The sequence below is a fragment of the Staurois parvus genome, unplaced genomic scaffold (assembly GCF_062004578.1).
Source record: "Staurois parvus isolate SC_StPar_1 unplaced genomic scaffold, SC_StPar_1.0 ptg001181l, whole genome shotgun sequence".
NCBI classification, from domain to species: Eukaryota; Metazoa; Chordata; class Amphibia; order Anura; family Ranidae; genus Staurois; species Staurois parvus.
Genome location: NW_028318977.1, coordinates 3,843,461 through 3,869,442, shown reverse-complemented (window position 1 = coordinate 3,869,442; position 25,982 = coordinate 3,843,461). Strand labels below are relative to the sequence as shown.

The window sequence follows — 25,982 nt, the reverse complement described above, 5'->3', positions numbered from 1 at the left end:
ATGGATAACACCAGAACCCTCACTACTGGCTGGAGAAGGAGCTTCTTCCCAAGGGATTCTGCTGTCCAAAGTCTCAGGAAAGAAAAAAGGAGCTCTGAGGAGGAAGAGTGAAAACCTTTGAAATTGGGAAAATGGAGGCTGTCTTGGTGTCTAGCGGCCAGAGCCTAAGCCATCAATGCTGACACGGGGAGGTGCCTGGAGATATAGCTATCTAACGTGGTAGGTGTTCTGCTGCCATCTGATGGTTGGTTTCCAGATTGCATTCTGGGGGTTTTTCACTGGGTGATCTTAGATGTATATACAGCATTTAAATGTGAAGCTGCAAGTAGTAAAAAATGAGGAAATTTAGCTATGCTTTGAGTCTGTGGAATGTAGGCCTAATGTGTCATGTCAATAAGCAGCGTAGGGGGTAAAAAGGTGATTTTTACTCCTTTGTGCTTCAAGATTGCATCTCTGGCAACAGTGGTAGTGAGAGAGGCAATTGTTGGTGGTAGTGAAGGAGTTGATTGCTGGCAGGTGTTCTATAGTACTGGGATGCTGCATTGTGCTGTGCTGAATGAAACACAGTTACACAAAACAGATGGTGGACTTTATTCTGCGTAGCACATAAGAGAGCAGTGATCAACTGGAGCGCAAAGTGGGTGCTGGAGCCAAGGGGGATTAGCTCAAGTGGTAGAGCGCTCGCTTAGCATGCGAGAGGTAGCGGGATCAATGCCCGCATCCTCCAGAGGAAAACCTTCACGTGGGGTGACCTGCTTTTGATTTTGTTTTTCTTCAGGCTCGGCCCTGAGCGCTGTGGGAAAAGCCTCCCCTCTCTAGTCAAAAGGCCAAGCGGGAGTCATCCTCGTAACATGTGCCATGGTGTTGACACTCTTGGGCAGATGTGGCTTCAGCCAATACCTTGACACAGAAGGACTAACACAAAGCATAAATTGCTTGCTTTGCCTGCGAGAAGTCACGCAAGGCAGTGTTGGACCAAAGCAATCTATTACCCAAAGCATGGCCAGGCTTCCATGGCCAAGAGACAATATCCCATTAGCGCAAAAAGTGCAAGTGCCATGTAGAAGCTGAGAGGTTTCCACTGGTTTTATCACCACAATCGGGTCCCGCTTCCTTGACACAGAAGTGTGACAGACCCAACCAGAACAGGGCGTTTGGAGGGAACTAGGGGCTAGCCTTCTGCCCACTGATTAGGGCCCATGGAGAGAGCAGATCATTCTCCAATGATGGACAACAACGTGATGAACGCTGAGAGCGAGGCTTGGATTACAACTCTGTATAAAGACAATACATCTTCCCTTGTGGAGTGGATGGAAAGATGTAATATTAACCTTGTACAGGTCAACGGTCAGAGGGAATATGGTGGCCCTCATGCAGACTGGGTTGGAGAAGATCCTCTGTTTGGGACAGAAATATTTATCAACAATCTCCCTCAAGAAATCTATGAATATGTCAATGAATTCCACAGTTCAGACTGTTGGAATATTGTATGAGTTTTGTCTTAGGATGGACAGATTAGACAAGTGAAAGCAAAGAGCTGAAAGACAGCATGTGTAAGGGACTTGGCGTATTGAGGGGAGGGTTTGTTGCCGGGCTGTCTGCGGTGCGCTCCCTGATTAATCCAAGCATTTTGTGGGTGAAAGAAAGCCCTTTGCCTAAGCAAGGAAACAGAGATTGCCAGAGAAAAAGGTCAACTTAGCAAAGGATGGTTTTGATCCATCGACCTCTGGGTTATGGGCCCAGCACGCTTCCGCTGCGCCACTCTGCTCCAGGCTGGAAGAAAGAGCAAAAAATAGGAGGATGTAATATGCTACCGGTCCTATGGGACAAAGGCTTTCAGCGGAAAAGATCTGTTCCTCTCTGTTTCAGGCAGCTCCTATTGACTTTGTAGAGTCTCCCCTGAGGCCAATGTAGAGCCCCTCTAAAGATCTCCTACGGATGTGAACGGGGAGTGGGTCCATCCGGCAAAGTGGCAAGGTAGATTAATAGGCACTGCCATTGATTTAGACAAGTCAACCCCAAGTCAAAGGTACTTAGAAAAAGCTCTGGCCCAGTCTTTGCTTTTCTTCTCCAATGGAAAGGCTTTCTAGCCTCAAAGACGCCATGGGCTGTCCTACATTTTCACTGTGGTGGTGTGTACAGCTGAAGGAAGGCATGTCTTTGGGTGGACTTGACCCACATCTGAATGTATTCACCAAGATGGCTGCCGTGGCCTAAAGCAGAACTTTTTAGGAGCTGCCAGGCGAGGGAAGCCACATGAGATCCCACCGAAGAGCATTGGTGGTTCAGTGGTAGAATTCTCGCCTGCCACGCGGGAGGCCTGGGTTCGATTCCCGGCCAATGCAATTATGGTCACTTTGTATTTATCGCCCCACTGGTAGCTCAGTTCCCCGCCGCCCCCGATATCGAGCACCTTGGAAGGTGTCAAGGCTCAACTATATTGTCTAGAACCTGCTAGTCGGTGTGAAAGTTTTTGAAAGCACCTCCTTCAAATGACATCATGGAAAGCCATGGGGCCATACCCAAGGAAATGGTTGTTCATCGCCCACAGACAGACATGCTTGGAGGTGTGACTCTGCCACCAAGGGTTCCATGGATAACACCAGAACCCTCACTACTGGCTGGAGAAGGAGCTTCTTCCCAAGGGATTCTGCTGTCCAAAGTCTCAGGAAAGAAAAAAGGAGCTCTGAGGAGGAAGAGTGAAAACCTTTGAAATTGGGAAAATGGAGGCTGTCTTGGTGTCTAGCGGCCAGAGCCTAAGCCATCAATGCTGACACGGGGAGGTGCCTGGAGATATAGCTATCTAACGTGGTAGGTGTTCTGCTGCCATCTGATGGTTGGTTTCCAGATTGCATTCTGGGGGTTTTTCACTGGTTGATCTTAGATGTATATACAGCATTTAAATGTGAAGCTGCAAGTAGTAAAAAATGAGGAAATATAGCTATGCTTTGAGTCTGTGGAATGTAGGCCTAATGTGTCATGTCAATAAGCAGCGTAGGGGGTAAAAAGGTGATTTTTACTGGTTTGTGCTTCAAGATTGCATCTCTGGCAACAGTGGTAGTGAGAGAGGCAATTGTTGGTGGTAGTGAAGGAGTTGATTGCTGGCAGGTGTTCTATAGTACTGGGATGCTGCATTGTGCTGTGCTGAATGAAACACAGTTACACAAAACAGATGGTGGACTTTATTCTGCGTAGCACATAAGAGAGCAGTGATCAACTGGAGCGCAAAGAAAACACCAGAGCCAAGGGGGATTAGCTCAAGTGGTAGAGCGCTCGCTTAGCATGCGAGAGGTAGCGGGATCAATGCCCGCATCCTCCAGAGGAAAACCTTCACGTGGGGTGACCTGCTTTTGATTTTGTTTTTCTTCAGGCTCGGCCCTGAGCGCTGTGGGAAAAGCCTCCCCTCTCTAGTCAAAAGGCCAAGCGGGAGTCATCCTCGTAACATGTGCCATGGTGTTGACACTCTTGGGCAGATGTGGCTTCAGCCAATACCTTGACACAGAAGGACTAACACAAAGCATAAATTGCTTGCTTTGCCTGCGAGAAGTCACGCAAGGCAGTGTTGGACCAAAGCAATCTATTACCCAAAGCATGGCCAGGCTTCCATGGCCAAGAGACAATATCCCATTAGCGCAAAAAGTGCAAGTGCCATGTAGAAGCTGAGAGGTTTCCACTGGTTTTATCACCACAATCGGGTCCCGCTTCCTTGACACAGAAGTGTGACAGACCCAACCAGAACAGGGCGTTTGGAGGGAACTAGGGGCTAGCCTTCTGCCCACTGATTAGGGCCCATGGAGAGAGCAGATCATTCTCCAATGATGGACAACAACGTGATGAACGCTGAGAGCGAGGCTTGGATTACAACTCTGTATAAAGACAATACATCTTCCCTTGTGGAGTGGATGGAAAGATGTAATATTAACCTTGTACAGGTCAACGGTCAGAGGGAATATGGTGGCCCTCATGCAGACTGGGTTGGAGAAGATCCTCTGTTTGGGACAGAAATATTTATCAACAATCTCCCTCAAGAAATCTATGAATATGTCAATGAATTCCACAGTTCAGACTGTTGGAATATTGTATGAGTTTTGTCTTAGGATGGACAGATTAGACAAGTGAAAGCAAAGAGCTGAAAGACAGCATGTGTAAGGGACTTGGCGTATTGAGGGGAGGGTTTGTTGCCGGGCTGTCTGCGGTGCGCTCCCTGATTAATCCAAGCATTTTGTGGGTGAAAGAAAGCCCTTTGCCTAAGCAAGGAAACAGAGATTGCCAGAGAAAAAGGTCAACTTAGCAAAGGATGGTTTTGATCCATCGACCTCTGGGTTATGGGCCCAGCACGCTTCCGCTGCGCCACTCTGCTCCAGGCTGGAAGAAAGAGCAAAAAATAGGAGGATGTAATATGCTACCGGTCCTATGGGACAAAGGCTTTCAGCGGAAAAGATCTGTTCCTCTCTGTTTCAGGCAGCTCCTATTGACTTTGTAGAGTCTCCCCTGAGGCCAATGTAGAGCCCCTCTAAAGATCTCCTACGGATGTGAACGGGGAGTGGGTCCATCCGGCAAAGTGGCAAGGTAGATTAATAGGCACTGCCATTGATTTAGACAAGTCAACCCCAAGTCAAAGGTACTTAGAAAAAGCTCTGGCCCAGTCTTTGCTTTTCTTCTCCAATGGAAAGGCTTTCTAGCCTCAAAGACGCCATGGGCTGTCCTACATTTTCACTGTGGTGGTGTGTACAGCTGAAGGAAGGCATGTCTTTGGGTGGACTTGACCCACATCTGAATGTATTCACCAAGATGGCTGCCGTGGCCTAAAGCAGAACTTTTTAGGAGCTGCCAGGCGAGGGAAGCCACATGAGATCCCACCGAAGAGCATTGGTGGTTCAGTGGTAGAATTCTCGCCTGCCACGCGGGAGGCCTGGGTTCGATTCCCGGCCAATGCAATTATGGTCACTTTGTATTTATCGCCCCACTGGTAGCTCAGTTCCCCGCCGCCCCCGATATCGAGCACCTTGGAAGGTGTCAAGGCTCAACTATATTGTCTAGAACCTGCTAGTCGGTGTGAAAGTTTTTGAAAGCACCTCCTTCAAATGACATCATGGAAAGCCATGGGGCCATACCCAAGGAAATGGTTGTTCATCGCCCACAGACAGACATGCTTGGAGGTGTGACTCTGCCACCAAGGGTTCCATGGATAACACCAGAACCCTCACTACTGGCTGGAGAAGGAGCTTCTTCCCAAGGGATTCTGCTGTCCAAAGTCTCAGGAAAGAAAAAAGGAGCTCTGAGGAGGAAGAGTGAAAACCTTTGAAATTGGGAAAATGGAGGCTGTCTTGGTGTCTAGCGGCCAGAGCCTAAGCCATCAATGCTGACACGGGGAGGTGCCTGGAGATATAGCTATCTAACGTGGTAGGTGTTCTGCTGCCATCTGATGGTTGGTTTCCAGATTGCATTCTGGGGGTTTTTCACTGGGTGATCTTAGATGTATATACAGCATTTAAATGTGAAGCTGCAAGTAGTAAAAAATGAGGAAATATAGCTATGCTTTGAGTCTGTGGAATGTAGGCCTAATGTGTCATGTCAATAAGCAGCGTAGGGGGTAAAAAGGTGATTTTTACTGGTTTGTGCTTCAAGATTGCATCTCTGGCAACAGTGGTAGTGAGAGAGGCAATTGTTGGTGGTAGTGAAGGAGTTGATTGCTGGCAGGTGTTCTATAGTACTGGGATGCTGCATTGTGCTGTGCTGAATGAAACACAGTTACACAAAACAGATGGTGGACTTTATTCTGCGTAGTACATAAGAGAGCAGTGATCAACTGGAGCGCAAAGTGGGTGCTGGAGCCAAGGGGGATTAGCTCAAGTGGTAGAGCGCTCGCTTAGCATGCGAGAGGTAGCGGGATCAATCCCTGCATCCTCCAGAGGAAAACCTTCACGTGGGGTGACCTGCTTTTGATTTTGTTTTTCTTCAGGCTCGGCCCTGAGCGCTGTGGGAAAAGCCTCCCCTCTCTAGTCAAAAGGCCAAGCGGGAGTCATCCTCGTAACATGTGCCATGGTGTGGACACTCTTGGGCAGATGTGGCTTCAGCCAATACCTTGACACAGAAGGACTAACACAAAGCATAAATTGCTTGCTTTGCCTGCGAGAAGTCGCGCAAGGCAGTGTTGGACCAAAGCAATCTATTACCCAAAGCATGGCCAGGCTTCCATGGCCAAGAGACAATATTCCATTAGTGCAAAAAGTGCAAGTGCCATGTAGAAGCTGAGAGGTTTCCACTGGTTTTATCACCACAATCGGGTCCCGCTTCCTTGACACAGAAGTGTGACAGACCCAACCAGAACAGGGCGTTTGGAGGGAACTAGGGGCTAGCCTTCTGCCCACTGATTAGGGCCCATGGAGAGAGCAGATCATTCTCCAATGATGGACAACAACGTGATGAACGCTGAGAGCGAGGCTTGGATTACAGCTCTGTATAAAGACAATACATCTTCCCTTGTGGAGTGGATGGAAAGATGTAATATTAACCTTGTACAGGTCAACGGTCAGAGGGAATATGGTGGCCCTCATGCAGACTGGGTTGGAGAAGATCCTCTGTTTGGGACAGAAATATTTATCAACAATCTCCCTCAAGAAATCTATGAATATGTCAATGAATTCCACAGTTCAGACTGTTGGAATATTGTATGAGTTTTGTCTTAGGATGGACAGATTAGACAAGTGAAAGCAAAGAGCTGAAAGACAGCATGTGTAAGGGACTTGGCGTATTGAGGGGTGGGTTTGTTGCCGGGCTGTCTGCGGTGCGCTCCCTGATTAATCCAAGCATTTTGTTGGTGAAAGAAAGCCCTTTGCCTAAGCAAGGAAACAGAGATTGCCAGAGAAAAAGGTCAACTTAGCAGAGAATGGTTTCGATCCATCGACCTCTGGGTTATGGGCCCAGCACGCTTCCGCTGCGCCACTCTGCTCCAGGCTGGATGAAAGAGCAAAAAATAGGAGGATGTAATATGCTACCGGTCCTATGGGACAAAGGCTTTCAGCGGAAAAGATCTGTTCCTCTCTGTTTCAGGCAGCTCCTATTGACTTTGTAGAGTCTCCCCTGAGGCCAATGTAGAGCCCCTCTAAAGATCTCCTACGGATGTGAACGGGGAGTGGGTCCATCCGGCAAAGTGGCAAGGTAGATTAATAGGCACTGCCATTGATTTAGATAAGTCAACCCCAAGTCAAAGGTACTTAGAAAAAGCTCTGGCCCAGTCTTTGCTTTTCTTCTCCAATGGAAAGGCTTTCTAGCCTCAAAGACGCCATGGGCTGTCCTACATTTTCACTGTGGTGGTGTGTACAGCTGAAGGAAGGCATGTCTTTGGGTGGACTTGACCCACATCTGAATGTATTCACCAAGATGGCTGCCGTGGCCTAAAGCAGGACTTTTTAGGAGCTGCCAGGCGAGGGAAGCCACATGAGATCTCACCGAAGAGCATTGGTGGTTCAGTGGTAGAATTCTCGCCTGCCACACGGGAGGCCCGGGTTCGATTCCCGGCCAATGCAATTATGGTCACTTTGTATTTATCGCCCCACTGGTAGCTCAGTTCCCCGCCGCCCCCGATATCGAGCACCTTGGAAGGTGTCAAGGCTCAACTATATTGTCTAGAACCTGCTAGTCGGTGTGAAAGTTTTTGAAAGCACCTCCTTCAAATGACATCATGGAAAGCCATGGGGCCATACCCAAGGAAATGGTTGTTCATCGCCCACAGACAGACATGCTTGGAGGTGTGACTCTGCCACCAAGGGTTCCATGGATAACACCAGAACCCTCACTACTGGCTGGAGAAGGAGCTTCTTCCCAAGGGATTCTGCTGTCCAAAGTCTCAGGAAAGAAAAAAGGGAGCTCTGAGGAGGAAGAGTGAAAACCTTTGAAATTGGGAAAATGGAGGCTGTCTTGGTGTCTAGCGGCCAGAGCCTAAGCCATCAATGCTGACACGGGGAGGTGCCTGGAGATATAGCTATCTAACGTGGTAGGTGTTCTGCTGCCATCTGATGGTTGGTTTCCAGATTGCATTCTGGGGGTTTTTCACTGGGTGATCTTAGATGTATATACAGCATTTAAATGTGAAGCTGCAAGTAGTAAAAAATGAGGAAATATAGCTATGCTTTGAGTCTGTGGAATGTAGGCCTAATGTGTCATGTCAATAAGCAGCGTAGGGGGTAAAAAGGTGATTTTTACTCCTTTGTGCTTCAAGATTGCATCTCTGGCAACAGTGGTAGTGAGAGAGGCAATTGTTGGTGGTAGTGAAAGAGTTGATTGCTGGCAGGTGTTCTATAGTACTGGGATGCTGCATTGTGCTGTGCTGAATGAAACACAGTTACACAAAACAGATGGTGGACTTTATTCCGCGTAGCACATAAGAGAGCAGTGATCAACTGGAGCGCAAAGTGGGTGCTGGAGCCAAGGGGGATTAGCTCAAGTGGTAGAGCGCTCGCTTAGCATACGAGACATAACGGGATCAATGCCCGCATCTTCCAGAGGAAAACCTTCACGTGGGGTGACCTGCTTTTGATTTTGTTTTTCTTCAGGCTCGGCCCTGAGCGCTGTGGGAAAAGCCTCCCCTCTCTAGTCAAAAGGCCAAGCGGGAGTCATCCTCGTAACATGTGCCATGGTGTTGACACTCTTGGGCAGATGTGGCTTCAGCCAATACCTTGACACAGAAGGACTAACACAAAGCATAAATTGCTTGCTTTGCCTGCGAGAAGTCGCGCAAGGCAGTGTTGGACCAAAGCAATCTATTACCCAAAGCATGGCCAGGCTTCCATGGCCAAGAGACAATATTCCATTAGTGCAAAAAGTGCAAGTGCCATGTAGAAGCTGAGAGGTTTCCACTGGTTTTATCACCACAATCGGGTCCCGCTTCCTTGACACAGAAGTGTGACAGGCCCAACCAGAACAGAGCGTTTGGAGGGAACTAGGGGCTAGCCTTCTGCCCACTGATTAGGGCCCATGGAGAGAGCAGATCATTCTCCAATGATGGACAACAACGTGATGAACGCTGAGAGCGAGGCTTGGATTACAACTCTGTATAAAGACAATACATCTTCCCTTGTGGAGTGGATGGAAAGATGTAATATTAACCTTGTACAGGTCAACGGTCAGAGGGAATATGGTGGCCCTCATGCAGACTGGGTTGGAGAAGATCCTCTGTTTGGGACAGAAATATTTATCAACAATCTCGATCAAGAAATCTATGAATATGTCAATGAATTCCACAGTTCAGACTGTTGGAATATTGTATGAGTTTTGTCTTAGGATGGACAGATTAGACAAGTGAAAGCAAAGAGCTGAAAGACAGCATGTGTAAGGGACTTGGCGTATTGAGGGGTGGGTTTGTTGCCGGGCTGTCTGCGGTGCGCTCCCTGATTAATCCAAGCATTTTGTGGGTGAAAGAAAGCCCTTTGCCTAAGCAAGGAAACAGAGATTGCCAGAGAAAAAGGTCAACTTAGCAGAGGATGGTTTCGATCCATCGACCTCTGGGTTATGGGCCCAGCACGCTTCCGCTGCGCCACTCTGCTCCAGGCTGGAAGAAAGAGCAAAAAATAGGAGGATGTAATATGCTACCGGTCCTATGGGACAAAGGCTTTCAGCGGAAAAGATCTGTTCCTCTCTGTTTCAGGCAGCTCCTATTGACTTTGTAGAGTCTCCCCTGAGGCCAATGTAGAGCCCCTCTAAAGATCTCCTACGGATGTGAACGGGGAGTGGGTCCATCCGGCAAAGTGGCAAGGTAGATTAATAGGCACTGCCATTGATTTAGACAAGTCAACCCCAAGTCAAAGGTACTTAGAAAAAGCTCTGGCCCAGTCTTTGCTTTTCTTCTCCAATGGAAAGGCTTTCTAGCCTCAAAGACGCCATGGGCTGTCCTACATTTTCACTGTGGTGGTGTGTACAGCTGAAGGAAGGCATGTCTTTGGGTGGACTTGACCCACATCTGAATGTATTCACCAAGATGGCTGCCATGGCCTAAAGCAGGACTTTTTAGGAGCTGCCAGGTGAGGAAAGCCACATGAGATCCCACCGAAGAGCATTGGTGGTTCAGTGGTAGAATTCTCGCCTGCCACGCGGGAGGCCCGGGTTCGATTCCCGGCCAATGCAATTATGGTCACTTTGTATTTATCGCCCCACTGGTAGCTCAGTTCCCCGCCGCCCCCGATATCGAGCACCTTGGAAGGTGTCAAGGCTCAACTATATTGTCTAGAACCTGCTAGTCGGTGTGAAAGTTTTTGAAAGCACCTCCTTCAAATGACATCATGGAAAGCCATGGGGCCATACCCAAGGAAATGGTTGTTCATCGCCCACAGACAGACATGCTTGGAGGTGTGACTCTGCCACCAAGGGTTCCATGGATAACACCAGAACCCTCACTACTGGCTGGAGAAGGAGCTTCTTCCCAAGGGATTCTGCTGTCCAAAGTCTCAGGAAAGAAAAAAGGGAGCTCTGAGGAGGAAGAGTGAAAACCTTTGAAATTGGCAAAATGGAGGCTGTCTTGGTGTCTAGCGGCCAGAGCCTAAGCCATCAATGCTGACACGGGGAGGTGCCTGGAGATATAGCTATCTAACGTGGTAGGTGTTCTGCTGCCATCTGATGGTTGGTTTCCAGATTGCATTCTGGGGGTTTTTCACTGGGTGATCTTAGATGTATATACAGCATTTAAATGTGAAGCTGCAAGTAGTAAAAAATGAGGAAATATAGCTATGCTTTGAGTCTGTGGAATGTAGGCCTAATGTGTCATGTCAATAAGCAGCGTAGGGGGTAAAAAGGTGATTTTTACTGGTTTGTGCTTCAAGATTGCATCTCTGGCAACAGTGGTAGTGAGAGAGGCAATTGTTGGTGGTAGTGAAGGAGTTGATTGCTGGCAGGTGTTCTATAGTACTGGGATGCTGCATTGTGCTGTGCTGAATGAAACACAGTTACACAAAACAGATGGTGGACTTTATTCTGCATAGCACATAAGAGAGCAGTGATCAACTGGAGCGCAAAGTGGGTGCTGGAGCCAAGGGGGATTAGCTCAAGTGGTAGAGCGCTCGCTTAGCATGCGGGAGGTAGCGGGATCAATGCCTGCATCCTCCAGAGGAAAACCTTCACGTGGGATGACCTGCTTTTGATTTTGTTTTTCTTCAGGCTCGGCCCTGAGCGCTGTGGGAAAAGCCTCCCCTCTCTAGTCAAAAGGCCAAGCGGGAGTCATCCTCGTAACATGTGCCATGGTGTTGACACTCTTGGGCAGATGTGGCTTCAGCCAATACCTTGACACAGAAGGACTAACACAAAGCATAAATTGCTTGCTTTGCCTGCGAGAAGTCGCGCAAGGCAGTGTTGGACCAAAGCAATCTATTACCCAAAGCATGGCCAGGCTTCCATGGCCAAGAGACAATATTCCATTAGTGCCAAAAGTGCAAGTGCCATGTAGAAGCTGAGAGGTTTCCACTGGTTTTATCACCACAATTGGGTCCCGCTTCCTTGACACAGAAGTGTGACAGACCCAACCAGAACAGGGCGTTTGGAGGGAACTAGGGGCTAGCCTTCTGCCCACTGATTAGGGCCCATGGAGAGAGCAGATCATTCTCCAATGATGGACAACAACGTGATGAACGCTGAGAGCGAGGCTTGGATTACAATTCTGTATAAAGACAATACATCTTCCCTTGTGGAGTGGATGGAAAGATGTAATATTAACCTTGTACAGGTCAACGGTCAGAGGGAATATGGTGGCCCTCATGCAGACTGGGTTGGAGAAGATCCTCTGTTTGGGACAGAAATATTTATCAACAATCTCCCTCAAGAAATCTATGAATATGTCAATGAATTCCAAAGTTCAGACTGTTGGAATATTGTATGAGTTTTGTCTTAGGATGGACAGATTAGACAAGTGAAAGCAAAGAGCTGAAAGACAGCACGTGTAGGGGACTTGGCGTATTGAGGGGTGGGTTTGTTGCCGGGCTGTCTGCGGTGCGCTCCCTGATTAATCCAAGCATTTTGTGGGTGAAAGAAAGCCCTTTGCCTAAGCAAGGAAACAGAGATTGCCAGAGAAAAAGGTCAACTTAGCAGAGGATGGTTTCGATCCATCGACCTCTGGGTTATGGGCCCAGCACGCTTCCGCTGCGCCACTCTGCTCCAGGCTGGCAGAAAGAGCAAAAAATAGGAGGATGTAATATGCTACCAGTCCTATGGGACAAAGGCTTTCAGCGGAAAAGATCTGTTCCTCTCTGTTTCAGGCAGCTCCTATTGACTTTGTAGAGTCTCCCCTGAGGCCAATGTAGAGCCCCTCTAAAGATCTCCTACGGATGTGAACGGGGAGTGGGTCCATCCGGCAAAGTGGCAAGGTAGATTAATAGGCACTGCCATTGATTTAGACAAGTCAACCCCAAGTCAAAGGTACTTAGAAAAAGCTCTGGCCCAGTCTTTGCTTTTCTTCTCCAATGGAAAGGCTTTCTAGCCTCAAAGACGCCATGGGCTGTCCTACATTTTCACTGTGGTGGTGTGTACAGCTGAAGGAAGGCATGTCTTTGGGTGGACTTGACCCACATCTGAATGTATTCACCAAGATGGCTGCCATGGCCTAAAGCAGGACTTTTTAGGAGCTGCCAGGCGAGGGAAGCCACATGAGATCCCACCGAAGAGCATTGGTGGTTCAGTGGTAGAATTCTCGCCTGCCACGCGGGAGGCCCGGGTTCGATTCCCGGCCAATGCAATTATGGTCACTTTGTATTTATCGCCCCACTGGTAGCTCAGTTCCCCGCCGCCCCCGATATCGAGCACCTTGGAAGGTGTCAAGGCTCAACTATATTGTCTAGAACCTGCTAGTCGGTGTGAAAGTTTTTGAAAGCACCTCCTTCAAATGACATCATGGAAAGCCATGGGGCCATACCCAAGGAAATGGTTGTTCATCGCCCACAGACAGACATGCTTGGAGGTGTGACTCTGCCACCAAGGGTTCCATGGATAACACCAGAACCCTCACTACTGGCTGGAGAAGGAGCTTCTTCCCAAGGGATTCTGCTGTCCAAAGTCTCAGGAAAGAAAAAAGGGAGCTCTGAGGAGGAAGAGTGAAAACCTTTGAAATTGGCAAAATGGAGGCTGTCTTGGTGTCTAGCGGCCAGAGCCTAAGCCATCAATGCTGACACGGGGAGGTGCCTGGAGATATAGCTATCTAACGTGGTAGGTGTTCTGCTGCCATCTGATGGTTGGTTTCCAGATTGCATTCTGGGGGTTTTTCACTGGGTGATCTTAGATGTATATACAGCATTTAAATGTGAAGCTGCAAGTAGTAAAAAATGAGGAAATATAGCTATGCTTTGAGTCTGTGGAATGTAGGCCTAATGTGTCATGTCAACAAGCAGCGTAGGGGGTAAAAAGGTGATTTTTACTCATTTGTGCTTCAAGATTGCATCTCTGGCAACAGTGGTAGTGAGAGAGGCTATTGTTGGTGGTAGTGAAGGAGTTGATTGCTGGCAGGTGTTCTATAGTACTGGGATGCTGCATTGTGCTGTGCTGAATGAAACACAGTTACACAAAACAGATGGTGGACTTTATTCGGAGTAGCACATAAGAGAGCAGTGATCAACTGGAGCGCAAAGTGGGTGCTGGAGCCAAGGGGGATTAGCTCAAGTGGTAGAGCGCTTGCTTAGCATGCGAGAGGTAGCGGGATCAATGCTCGCATCCTCCAGAGGAAAACCATCACGTGGGGTGACCTGCTTTTGATTTTGTTTTTCTTCAGGCTCGGCCCTGAGCGCTGTGGGAAAAGCCTCCCCTCTCTAGTCAAAAGGCCAAGCGGGAGTCATCCTCGTAACATGTGCCATGGTGTTGACACTCTTGGGCAGATGTGGCTTCAGCCAATACCTTGACACAGAAGGACTAACACAAAGCATAAATTGCTTGCTTTGCCTGCGAGAAGTCGCGCAAGGCAGTGTTGGACCAAAGCAATCTATTACCCAAAGCATGGCCAGGCTTCCATGGCCAAGAGACAATATTCCATTAGTGCAAAAAGTGCAAGTGCCATGTAGAAGCTGAGAGGTTTCCACTGGTTTTATCACCACAATCGGGTCCCGCTTCCTTGACACAGAAGTGTGACAGGCCCAACCAGAACAGGGCGTTTGGAGGGAACTAGGGGCTAGCCTTCTGCCCACTGATTAGGGCCCATGGAGAGAGCAGATCATTCTCCAATGATGGACAACAACGTGATGAACGCTGAGAGCGAGGCTTGGATTACAACTCTGTATAAAGACAATACATCTTCCCTTGTGGAGTGGATGGAAAGATGTAATATTAACCTTGTACAGGTCAACGGTCAGAGGGAATATGGTGGCCCTCATGCAGACTGGGTTGGAGAAGATCCTCTGTTTGGGACAGAAATATTTATCAACAATCTCCCTGAAGAAATCTATGAATATGTCAATGAATTCCTCAGTTCAGACTGTTGGAATATTGTATGAGTTTTGTCTTAGGATGGACAGATTAGACAAGTGAAAGCAAAGAGCTGAAAGACAGCATGTGTAAGGGACTTGGCGTATTGAGGGGTGGGTTTGTTGCCGGGCTGTCTGCGGTGCGCTCCCTGATTAATCCAAGCATTTTGTGGGTGAAAGAAAGCCCTTTGCCTAAGCAAGGAAACAGAGATTGCCAGAGAAAAAGGTCAACTTAGCAGAGGATGGTTTCGATCCATCGACCTCTGGGTTATGGGCCCAGCACGCTTCCGCTGCGCCACTCTGCTCCAGGCTGGAAGAAAGAGCAAAAAATAGGAGGATGTAATATGCTACCGGTCCTATGGGACAAAGGCTTTCAGCGGAAAAGATCTGTTCCTCTCTGTTTCAGGCAGCTCCTATTGACTTTGTAGAGTCTCCCCTGAGGCCAATGTAGAGCCCCTCTAAAGATCTCCTACGGATGTGAACGGGGAGTGGGTCCATCCGGCAAAGTGGCAAGGTAGATTAATAGGCACTGCCATTGATTTAGACAAGTCAACCCCAAGTCAAAGGTACTTAGAAAAAGCTCTGGCCCAGTCTTTGCTTTTCTTCTCCAATGGAAAGGCTTTCTAGCCTCAAAGACGCCATGGGCTGTCCTACATTTTCACTGTGGTGGTGTGTACAGCTGAAGGAAGGCATGTCTTTGGGTGGACTTGACCCACATCTGAATGTATTCACCAAGATGGCTGCCGTGGCCTAAAGCAGGACTTTTTAGGAGCTACCAGGCGAGGAAAGCCGCGTGAGATCCCATCGATGAGCATTGGTGGTTCAGTGGTAGAATTCTCGCCTGCCACGCGGGAGGCCCGGGTTCGATTCCCGGCCAATGCAATTATGGTCACTTTGTATTTATCGCCCCACTGGTAGCTCAGTTCCCCGCCGCCCCCGATATCGAGCACCTTGGAAGGTGTCAAGGCTCAACTATATTGTCTAGAACCTGCTAGTCGGTGTGAAAGTTTTTGAAAGCACCTCCTTCAAATGACATCATGGAAAGCCATGGGGCCATACCCAAGGAAATGGTTGTTCATCGCCCACAGACAGACATGCTTGGAGGTGTGACTCTGCCACCAAGGGTTCCATGGATAACACCACAACCCTCACTACTGGCTGGAGAAGGAGCTTCTTCCCAAGGGATTCTGCTGTCCAAAGTCTCAGGAAAGAAAAAAGGGAGCTCTGAGGAGGAAGAGTGAAAACCTTTGAAATTGGGAAAATGGAGGCTGTCTTGGTGTCTAGCGGCCAGAGCCTAATCCATCAATGCTGACACGGGGAGGTGCCTGGAGATATAGCTATCTAACGTGGTAGGTGTTCTGCTGCCATCTGATGGTTGGTTTCCAGATTGCATTCTGGGGGTTTTTCACTGGGTGATCTTAGATGTATATACAGCATTTAAATGTGAAGCTGCAAGTAGTAAAAAATGAGGAAATATAGCTATGCTTTGAGTCTGTGGAATGTAGGCCTAATGTGTCATGTCAATAAGCAGCGTAGGGGGTAAAAAGGTGATTTTTACTGGTTTGTGCTTCAAGATTGCATCTCTGGCAACAGTGGTAGTGAGAGAGGCAATTGTTGGTGGTAGTGAAGGAGTTGATTGCTGGCAGGTGTTCTATAGTACTGGGATGCTGCATTGTGCTGTGCTGAATGAAACACAGTTACACAAAACAGATGGTGGACTTTATTCTGCATAGCACATAAGAGAGCAGTGATCAACTGGAGCGCAAAGTGGGTGCTGGAGCCAAGGGGGATTAGCTCAAGTGGTAGAGCGCTCGCTTAGCATGCGGGAGGTAGCGGGATCAATGCCTGCATCCTCCAGAGGAAAACCTTCACGTGGGATGACCTGCTTTTGATTTTGTTTTTCTTCAGGCTCGGCCCTGAGCGCTGTGGGAAAAGCCTCCCCTCTCTAGTCAAAAGGCCAAGCGGGAGTCATCCTCGTAACATATGCCATGGTGTTGACACTCTTGGGCAGATGTGGCTTCAGCCAATACCTTGACACAGAAGGACTAACACAAAGCATAAATTGCTTGCTTTGCCTGCGAGAAGTCGCGCAAGGCAGTGTTGGACCAAAGCAATCTATTACCCAAAGCATGGCCAGGCTTCCATGGCCAAGAGACAATATTCCATTAGTGCCAAAAGTGCAAGTGCCATGTAGAAGCTGAGAGGTTTCCACTGGTTTTATCACCACAATCGGGTCCCGCTTCCTTGACACAGAAGTGTGACAGACCCAACCAGAACAGGGCGTTTGGAGGGAACTAGGGGCTAGCCTTCTGCCCACTGATTAGGGCCCATGGAGAGAGCAGATCATTCTCCAATGATGGACAACAACGTGATGAACGCTGAGAGCGAGGCTTGGATTACAATTCTGTATAAAGACAATACATCTTCCCTTGTGGAGTGGATGGAAAGATGTAATATTAACCTTGTACAGGTCAACGGTCAGAGGGAATATGGTGGCCCTCATGCAGACTGGGTTGGAGAAGATCCTCTGTTTGGGACAGAAATATTTATCAACAATCTCCCTCAAGAAATCTATGAATATGTCAATGAATTCCAAAGTTCAGACTGTTGGAATATTGTATGAGTTTTGTCTTAGGATGGACAGATTAGACAAGTGAAAGCAAAGAGCTGAAAGACAGCACGTGTAGGGGACTTGGCGTATTGAGGGGTGGGTTTGTTGCCGGGCTGTCTGCGGTGCGCTCCCTGATTAATCCAAGCATTTTGTGGGTGAAAGAAAGCCCTTTGCCTAAGCAAGGAAACAGAGATTGCCAGAGAAAAAGGTCAACTTAGCAGAGGATGGTTTTGATCCATCGACCTCTGGGTTATGGGCCCAGCACGCTTCCGCTGCGCCACTCTGCTCCAGGCTGGCAGAAAGAGCAAAAAATAGGAGGATGTAATATGCTACCAGTCCTATGGGACAAAGGCTTTCAGCGGAAAAGATCTGTTCCTCTCTGTTTCAGGCAGCTCCTATTGACTTTGTAGAGTCTCCCCTGAGGCCAATGTAGAGCCCCTCTAAAGATCTCCTACGGATGTGAACGGGGAGTGGGTCCATCCGGCAAAGTGGCAAGGTAGATTAATAGGCACTGCCATTGATTTAGACAAGTCAACCCCAAGTCAAAGGTACTTAGAAAAAGCTCTGGCCCAGTCTTTGCTTTTCTTCTCCAATGGAAAGGCTTTCTAGCCTCAAAGACGCCATGGGCTGTCCTACATTTTCACTGTGGTGGTGTGTACAGCTGAAGGAAGGCATGTCTTTGGGTGGACTTGACCCACATCTGAATGTATTCACCAAGATGGCTGCCATGGCCTAAAGCAGGACTTTTTAGGAGCTGCCAGGTGAGGGAAGCCACATGAGATCCCACCGAAGAGCATTGGTGGTTCAGTGGTAGAATTCTCGCCTGCCACGCGGGAGGCCCGGGTTCGATTCCCGGCCAATGCAATTATGGTCACTTTGTATTTATCGCCCCACTGGTAGCTCAGTTCCCCGCCGCCCCCGATATCGAGCACCTTGGAAGGTGTCAAGGCTCAACTATATTGTCTAGAACCTGCTAGTCGGTGTGAAAGTTTTTGAAAGCACCTCCTTCAAATGACATCATGGAAAGCCATGGGGCCATACCCAAGGAAATGGTTGTTCATCGCCCACAGACAGACATGCTTGGAGGTGTGACTCTGCCACCAAGGGTTCCATGGATAACACCAGAACCCTCACTACTGGCTGGAGAAGGAGCTTCTTCCCAAGGGATTCTGCTGTCCAAAGTCTCAGGAAAGAAAAAAGGGAGCTCTGAGGAGGAAGAGTGAAAACCTTTGAAATTGGCAAAATGGAGGCTGTCTTGGTGTCTAGCGGCCAGAGCCTAAGCCATCAATGCTGACACGGGGAGGTGCCTGGAGATATAGCTATCTAACGTGGTAGGTGTTCTGCTGCCATCTGATGGTTGGTTTCCAGATTGCATTCTGGGGGTTTTTCACTGGGTGATCTTAGATGTATATACAGCATTTAAATGTGAAGCTGCAAGTAGTAAAAAATGAGGAAATATAGCTATGCTTTGAGTCTGTGGAATGTAGGCCTAATGTGTCATGTCAACAAGCAGCGTAGGGGGTAAAAAGGTGATTTTTACTCATTTGTGCTTCAAGATTGCATCTCTGGCAACAGTGGTAGTGAGAGAGGCTATTGTTGGTGGTAGTGAAGGAGTTGATTGCTGGCAGGTGTTCTATAGTACTGGGATGCTGCATTGTGCTGTGCTGAATGAAACACAGTTACACAAAACAGATGGTGGACTTTATTCGGAGTAGCACATAAGAGAGCAGTGATCAACTGGAGCGCAAAGTGGGTGCTGGAGCCAAGGGGGATTAGCTCAAGTGGTAGAGCGCTCGCTTAGCATGCGAGAGGTAGCGGGATCAATGCTCGCATCCTCCAGAGGAAAACCATCACGTGGGGTGACCTGCTTTTGATTTTGTTTTTCTTCAGGCTCGGCCCTGAGCGCTGTGGGAAAAGCCTCCCCTCTCTAGTCAAAAGGCCAAGCGGGAGTCATCCTCGTAACATGTGCCATGGTGTTGACACTCTTGGGCAGATGTGGCTTCAGCCAATACCTTGACACAGAAGGACTAACACAAAGCATAAATTGCTTGCTTTGCCTGCGAGAAGTCGCGCAAGGCAGTGTTGGACCAAAGCAATCTATTACCCAAAGCATGGCCAGGCTTCCATGGCCAAGAGACAATATTCCATTAGTGCAAAAAGTGCAAGTGCCATGTAGAAGCTGAGAGGTTTCCACTGGTTTTATCACCACAATCGGGTCCCGCTTCCTTGACACAGAAGTGTGACAGGCCCAACCAGAACAGGGCGTTTGGAGGGAACTAGGGGCTAGCCTTCTGCCCACTGATTAGGGCCCATGGAGAGAGCAGATCATTCTCCAATGATGGACAACAACGTGATGAACGCTGAGAGCGAGGCTTGGATTACAACTCTGTATAAAGACAATACATCTTCCCTTGTGGAGTGGATGGAAAGATGTAATATTAACCTTGTACAGGTCAACGGTCAGAGGGAATATGGTGGCCCTCATGCAGACTGGGTTGGAGAAGATCCTCTGTTTGGGACAGAAATATTTATCAACAATCTCCCTGAAGAAATCTATGAATATGTCAATGAATTCCTCAGTTCAGACTGTTGGAATATTGTATGAGTTTTGTCTTAGGATGGACAGATTAGACAAGTGAAAGCAAAGAGCTGAAAGACAGCATGTGTAAGGGACTTGGCGTATTGAGGGGTGGGTTTGTTGCCGGGCTGTCTGCGGTGCGCTCCCTGATTAATCCAAGCATTTTGTGGGTGAAAGAAAGCCCTTTGCCTAAGCAAGGAAACAGAGATTGCCAGAGAAAAAGGTCAACTTAGCAGAGGATGGTTTCGATCCATCGACCTCTGGGTTATGGGCCCAGCACGCTTCCGCTGCGCCACTCTGCTCCAGGCTGGAAGAAAGAGCAAAAAATAGGAGGATGTAATATGCTACCGGTCCTATGGGACAAAGGCTTTCAGCGGAAAAGATCTGTTCCTCTCTGTTTCAGGCAGCTCCTATTGACTTTGTAGAGTCTCCCCTGAGGCCAATGTAGAGCCCCTCTAAAGATCTCCTACGGATGTGAACGGGGAGTGGGTCCATCCGGCAAAGTGGCAAGGTAGATTAATAGGCACTGCCATTGATTTAGACAAGTCAACCCCAAGTCAAAGGTACATAGAAAAAGCTCTGGCCCAGTCTTTGCTTTTCTTCTCCAATGGAAAGGCTTTCTAGCCTCAAAGACGCCATGGGCTGTCCTACATTTTCACCGTGGGGGTGTGTACGGCTGAAGGAAGGCATGTCTTTGGGTGGACTTGACCCACATCTGAATGTATTCACCAAGATGGCTGCCGTGGCCTAAAGCAGGACTTTTTAGGAGCTGCCAGGCGAGGGAAGCCACGTGTGTCCTGCCGAAGAGCATTGGTGGTTCAGTGGTAGAATTCTCGCCTGCCACGCGGGAGGCCCGGGTTCGATTCCCGGCCAATGCAATTATGGTCACTTTGTATTTATCGCCCCACTGGTAGCTCAGTTCCCCGCCGCCCCCGATATCGAGCACCTTGGAAGGTGTCAAGGCTCAACTATATTGTCTAGAACCTGCTAGTCGGTGTGAAAGTTTTTGAAAGCACCTCCTTCAAATGACATCATGGAAAGCCATGGGGCCATACCCAAGGAAATGGTTGTTCATCGCCCACAGACAGACATGCTTGGAGGTGTGACTCTGCCACCAAGGGTTCCATGGATAACACCAGGACCCTCACTACTGGCTGGAGAAGGAGCTTCTTCCCAAGGGATTCTGCTGTCCAAAGTCTCAGGAAAGAAAAAAGGCAGCTCTGAGGAGGAAGAGTGAAAACCTTTGAACTTGGGAAAATGGAGGCTGTCTTGGTGTCTAGCGGCCAGAGCCTAAGCCATCAATGCTGACACGGGGAGGTGCCTGGAGATATAGCTATCTAACGTGGTAGGTGTTCTGCTGCCATCTGATGGTTGGTTTCCAGATTGCATTCTGGGGGTTTTTCACTGGGTGATCTTACATGTATATACAGCATTTAAATGTGAAGCTGCAAGTAGTAAAAAAGGAGGAAATCTAGCTATGCTTTGAGTCTGTGGAATGTAGGCCTAATGTGTCATGTCAAGAAGCAGCGTAGGGGGTAAAAAGGTGATTTTTACTCCTTTGTGCTTCAAGATTGCATCTCTGGCAACAGTGGTAGTGAGAGAGGCAATTGTTGGTGGTAGTGAAGGAGTTGATTGCTGGCAGGTGTTCTATAGTACTGGGATGCTGCATTGTGCTGTGCTGAATGAAACACAGTTACACAAAACAGATGGTGGACTTTATTCGGAGTAGCACATAAGAGAGCAGTGATCAACTGGAGCGCAAAGTGGGTGCTGGAGCCAAGGGGGATTAGCTCAAGTGGTAGAGCGCTCGCTTAGCATGCGAGAGGTAGCAGGATCAATGCCCGCATCCTCCAGAGGAAAACCTTCACGTGGGGTTACCTGCTTTTGATTTTGCTTTTCTTCAGGCTCGGCCCTGAGCGCTGTGGGAAAAGCCTCCCCTCTCTAGTCAAAAGGCCAAGCGGGAGTCATCCTCGTAACATGTGCCATGGCGTTGACACTCTCGGGCAGATGTGGCTTCAGCCAATACCTTGACACAGAAGGACTAACACAAAGCATAAATTGCTTGCTTTGCCTGCGAGAAGTCGCGCAAGGCAGTGTTGGACCAAAGCAATCTATTACCCAAAGCATGGCCAGGCTTCCATGGCCAAGAGACAATATTCCATTAGTGCAAAAAGTGCAAGTGCCATGTAGAAGCTGAGAGGTTTCCACTGGTTTTATCACCACAATCGGGTCCCACTTCCTTGACACAGAAGTGTGACAGACCCAACCAGAACAGGGCGTTTGGAGGGAACTAGGGGCTAGCCTTCTGCCCACTGATTAGGGCCCATGGAGAGAGCAGATCATTCTCCAATGATGGACAACAACGTGATGAACGCTGAGAGCGAGGCTTGGATTACAACTCTGTATAAAGACAATACATCTTCCCTTGCGGAGTGGATGGAAAGATGGAATATTAACCTTGTACAGGTCAACGGTCAGAGGGAATATGGTGGCCCTCATGCAGACTGGGTTGGAGAAGATCCTCTGTTTGGGACAGAAATATTTATCAACAATCTCCCTGAAGAAATCTATGAATATGTCAATGAATTCCACAGTTCAGACTGTTGGAATATTGTATGAGTTTTGTCTTAGGATGGACAGATTAGACAAGTGAAAGCAAAGAGCTGAAAGACAGCATGTGTAAGGGACTTGGCGTATTGAGGGCTGGGTTTGTTGCCGGGCTGTCTGCGGTGCGCTCCCTGATTAATCCAAGCATTTTGTGGGTGAAAGAAAGCCCTTTGCCTAAGCAAGGAAACGGAGATTGCCAGAGAAAAAGGTCAACTTAGCACAGGATGGTTTCGATCCATCGATCTCTGGGTTATGGGCCCAGCACGCTTCCGCTGCGCCACTCTGCTCCAGGCCGGAAGGAGCTGCAAAAATAGGAGGATGTAATATGCTACCGGTCCTATGGGACAAAAACTTCAGGAAATTCTTTGGCTGGGAGGCGACCTCGCCTGGCGCTTGGCCGCCACTTTCCACATTCTGCTTATAGAAGGCTTTCAGCGGAAAAGATCTGTTCCTCTCTGTTTCAGGCAGCTCCTATTGACTTTGTAGAGTCTCCCCTGAGGCCAATGTAGAGCCCCTCTAAAGATCTCCTACGGATGTGAACGGGGAGTGGGTCCATCCGGCAAAGTGGCAAGGTAGATTAATAGGCACTGCCATTGATTTAGACAAGTCAACCCCAAGTCAAAGGTACATAGAAAAAGCTCTGGCCCAGTCTTTGCTTTTCTTCTCCAATGGAAAGGCTTTCTAGCCTCAAAGACGCCATGGGCTGTCCTACATTTTCACCGTGGGGGTGTGTACGGCTGAAGGAAGGCATGTCTTTGGGTGGACTTGACCCACATCTGAATGTATTCACCAAGATGGCTGCCGTGGCCTAAAGCAGGACTTTTTAGGAGCTGCCAGGCGAGGGAAGCCACGTGTGTCCCGCCGAAGAGCATTGGTGGTTCAGTGGTAGAATTCTCGTCTGCCACGCGGGAGGCCCGGGTTCGATTCCCGGCCAATGCAATTATGGTCACTTTGTATTTATCGCCCCACTGGTAGCTCAGTTCCCCGCCGCCCCCGATATCGAGCACCTTGGAAGGTGTCAAGGCTCAACTATATTGTCTAGAACCTGCTAGTCGGTGTGAAAGTTTTTGAAAGCACCTCCTTCAAATGACATCATGGAAAGCCATGGGGCCATACCCAAGGAAATGGTTGTTCATCGCCCACAGACACACATGCTTGGAGGTGTGACTCTGCCACCAAGGGTTCCATGGATAACACCAGAACCCTCACTACTGGCTGGAGAAGGAGCTTCTTCCCAAGGGATTCTGCTGTCCAAAGTCTCAGGAAAGAAAAAAGGCAGCTCTGAGGAGGAAGAGTGAAAACCTTTGAACTTGGGAAAATGGAGGCTGTCTTGGTGTCTAGCGGCCAGAGCCTAAGCCATCAATGCTGACACGGGGAGGTGCCTGGAGATATAGCTATCTAACGTGGTAGGTGTTCTGCTGCCATCTGATGGTTGGTTTCCAGATTGCATTCTGGGGGTTTTTCACTGGGTGATCTTACATGTATATACAGCATTTAAATGTGAAGCTGCAAGTAGTAAAAAAGGAGGAAATCTAGCTGTGCTTTGAGTCTGTGGAATGTAGGCCTAATGTGTCATGTCAAGAAGCAGCGTAGGGGGTAAAAAGGTGATTTTTACTCCTTTGTGCTTCAAGATTGCATCTCTGGCAACAGTGGTAGTGAGAGAGGCAATTGTTGGTGGTAGTGAAGGAGTTGATTGCTGGCAGGTGTTCTGTAGTACTGGGATGCTGCATTGTGCTGTGCTGAATGAAACACAGTTACACAAAACAGATGGTGGACTTTATTCGGAGTAGCACATAAGAGAGCAGTGATCAACTGGAGCGCAAAGCGGGCGCTGGAGCCAAGGGGGATTAGCTCAAGTGGTAGAGCGCTCGCTTAGCATGCGAGAGGTAGCGGGATCAATGCCCGCATCCTCCAGAGGAAAACCTTCACGTGGGGTGACCTGCTTTTGATTTTGTTTTTCTTCAGGCTCGGCCCTGAGCGCTGTGGGAAAAGCCTCCCCTCTCTAGTCAAAAGGCCAAGCGGGAGTCATCCTCGTAACATGTGCCATGGCGTTGACACTCTCGGGCAGATGTGGCTTCAGCCAATACCTTGACACAGAAGGACTAACACAAAGCATAAATTGCTTGCTTTGCCTGCGAGAAGTCGCGCAAGGCAGTGTTGGACCAAAGCAATCTATTACCCAAAGCATGGCCAGGCTTCCATGGCCAAGAGACAATATTCCATTAGTGCAAAAAGTGCAAGTGCCATGTAGAAGCTGAGAGGTTTCCACTGGTTTTATCACCACAATCGGGTCCCACTTCCTTGACACAGAAGTGTGACAGACCCAACCAGAACAGGGCGTTTGGAGGGAACTAGGGGCTAGCCTTCTGCCCACTGATTAGGGCCCATGGAGAGAGCAGATCATTCTCCAATGATGGACAACAACGTGATGAACGCTGAGAGCGAGGCTTGGATTACAACTCTGTATAAAGACAATACATCTTCCCTTGCGGAGTGGATGGAAAGATGGAATATTAACCTTGTACAGGTCAACGGTCAGAGGGAATATGGTGGCCCTCATGCAGACTGGGTTGGAGAAGATCCTCTGTTTGGGACAGAAATATTTATCAACAATCTCCCTGAAGAAATCTATGAATATGTCAATGAATTCCACAGTTCAGACTGTTGGAATATTGTATGAGTTTTGTCTTAGGATGGACAGATTAGACAAGTGAAAGCAAAGAGCTGAAAGACAGCATGTGTAAGGGACTTGGCGTATTGAGGGCTGGGTTTGTTGCCGGGCTGTCTGCGGTGCGCTCCCTGATTAATCCAAGCATTTTGTGGGTGAAAGAAAGCCCTTTGCCTAAGCAAGGAAACGGAGATTGCCAGAGAAAAAGGTCAACTTAGCAGAGGATGGCTTCGATCCATCGACCTCTGGGTTATGGGCCCAGCACGCTTCCGCTGCGCCACTCTGCTCCAGGCCGGAAGGAGCTGCAAAAATAGGAGGATGTAATATGCTACCGGTCCTATGGGACAAAAACTTCAGGAAATTCTTTGGCTGGGAGGCGACCTCGCCTGGCGCTTGGCCGCCACTTTCCACATTCTGCTTATAGAAGGCTTTCAGCGGAAAAGATCTGTTCCTCTCTGTTTCAGGCAGCTCCTATTGACTTTGTAGAGTCTCCCCTGAGGCCAATGTAGAGCCCCTCTAAAGATCTCCTACGGATGTGAACGGGGAGTGGGTCCATCCGGCAAAGTGGCAAGGTAGATTAATAGGCACTGCCATTGATTTAGACAAGTCAACCCCAAGTCAAAGGTACATAGAAAAAGCTCTGGCCCAGTCTTTGCTTTTCTTCTCCAATGGAAAGGCTTTCTAGCCTCAAAGACGCCATGGGCTGTCCTACATTTTCACCGTGGGGGTGTGTACGGCTGAAGGAAGGCATGTCTTTGGGTGGACTTGACCCACATCTGAATGTATTCACCAAGATGGCTGCCGTGGCCTAAAGCAGGACTTTTTAGGAGCTGCCAGGCGAGGGAAGCCACGTGTGTCCCGCCGAAGAGCATTGGTGGTTCAGTGGTAGAATTCTCGCCTGCCACGCGGGAGGCCCGGGTTCGATTCCCGGCCAATGCAATTATGGTCACTTTGTATTTATCGCCCCACTGGTAGCTCAGTTCCCCGCCGCCCCCGATATCGAGCACCTTGGAAGGTGTCAAGGCTCAACTATATTGTCTAGAACCTGCTAGTCGGTGTGAAAGTTTTTGAAAGCACCTCCTTCAAATGACA

General features: G+C 48.7%; 13 non-coding genes across 13 annotated transcripts; all 13 read left to right on the top strand.

Annotated features, from left to right (window-relative positions):
• The first annotated feature begins 654 nt into the window (after positions 1-654).
• Positions 655-727, top strand: TRNAA-AGC (transfer RNA alanine (anticodon AGC)). Its single transcript has one exon. It is a non-coding gene; the product is annotated as a tRNA-Ala (tRNA).
• Positions 728-2,274: 1,547 nt separating this feature from the next.
• Positions 2,275-2,345, top strand: TRNAG-GCC (transfer RNA glycine (anticodon GCC)). Its single transcript has one exon. It is a non-coding gene; the product is annotated as a tRNA-Gly (tRNA).
• A 901-nt stretch (positions 2,346-3,246) lies between these two features.
• Positions 3,247-3,319, top strand: TRNAA-AGC (transfer RNA alanine (anticodon AGC)). Its single transcript has one exon. It is a non-coding gene; the product is annotated as a tRNA-Ala (tRNA).
• A 1,547-nt stretch (positions 3,320-4,866) lies between these two features.
• TRNAG-GCC (transfer RNA glycine (anticodon GCC)) lies at positions 4,867-4,937 on the top strand. Its single transcript has one exon. It is a non-coding gene; the product is annotated as a tRNA-Gly (tRNA).
• A 901-nt stretch (positions 4,938-5,838) lies between these two features.
• Positions 5,839-5,911, top strand: TRNAA-AGC (transfer RNA alanine (anticodon AGC)). Its single transcript has one exon. It is a non-coding gene; the product is annotated as a tRNA-Ala (tRNA).
• A 4,140-nt stretch (positions 5,912-10,051) lies between these two features.
• Positions 10,052-10,122, top strand: TRNAG-GCC (transfer RNA glycine (anticodon GCC)). Its single transcript has one exon. It is a non-coding gene; the product is annotated as a tRNA-Gly (tRNA).
• Positions 10,123-12,644: 2,522 nt separating this feature from the next.
• Positions 12,645-12,715, top strand: TRNAG-GCC (transfer RNA glycine (anticodon GCC)). The gene has a single exon. It is a non-coding gene; the product is annotated as a tRNA-Gly (tRNA).
• Positions 12,716-15,237: 2,522 nt separating this feature from the next.
• TRNAG-GCC (transfer RNA glycine (anticodon GCC)) lies at positions 15,238-15,308 on the top strand. Its single transcript has one exon. It is a non-coding gene; the product is annotated as a tRNA-Gly (tRNA).
• Positions 15,309-17,830: 2,522 nt separating this feature from the next.
• Positions 17,831-17,901, top strand: TRNAG-GCC (transfer RNA glycine (anticodon GCC)). The gene has a single exon. It is a non-coding gene; the product is annotated as a tRNA-Gly (tRNA).
• A 2,521-nt stretch (positions 17,902-20,422) lies between these two features.
• On the top strand, positions 20,423-20,493 carry TRNAG-GCC (transfer RNA glycine (anticodon GCC)). Its single transcript has one exon. It is a non-coding gene; the product is annotated as a tRNA-Gly (tRNA).
• A 2,597-nt stretch (positions 20,494-23,090) lies between these two features.
• Positions 23,091-23,161, top strand: TRNAG-GCC (transfer RNA glycine (anticodon GCC)). The gene has a single exon. It is a non-coding gene; the product is annotated as a tRNA-Gly (tRNA).
• A 902-nt stretch (positions 23,162-24,063) lies between these two features.
• On the top strand, positions 24,064-24,136 carry TRNAA-AGC (transfer RNA alanine (anticodon AGC)). Its single transcript has one exon. It is a non-coding gene; the product is annotated as a tRNA-Ala (tRNA).
• A 1,622-nt stretch (positions 24,137-25,758) lies between these two features.
• TRNAG-GCC (transfer RNA glycine (anticodon GCC)) lies at positions 25,759-25,829 on the top strand. The gene has a single exon. It is a non-coding gene; the product is annotated as a tRNA-Gly (tRNA).
• The last annotated feature ends 153 nt before the right edge of the window (positions 25,830-25,982 follow it).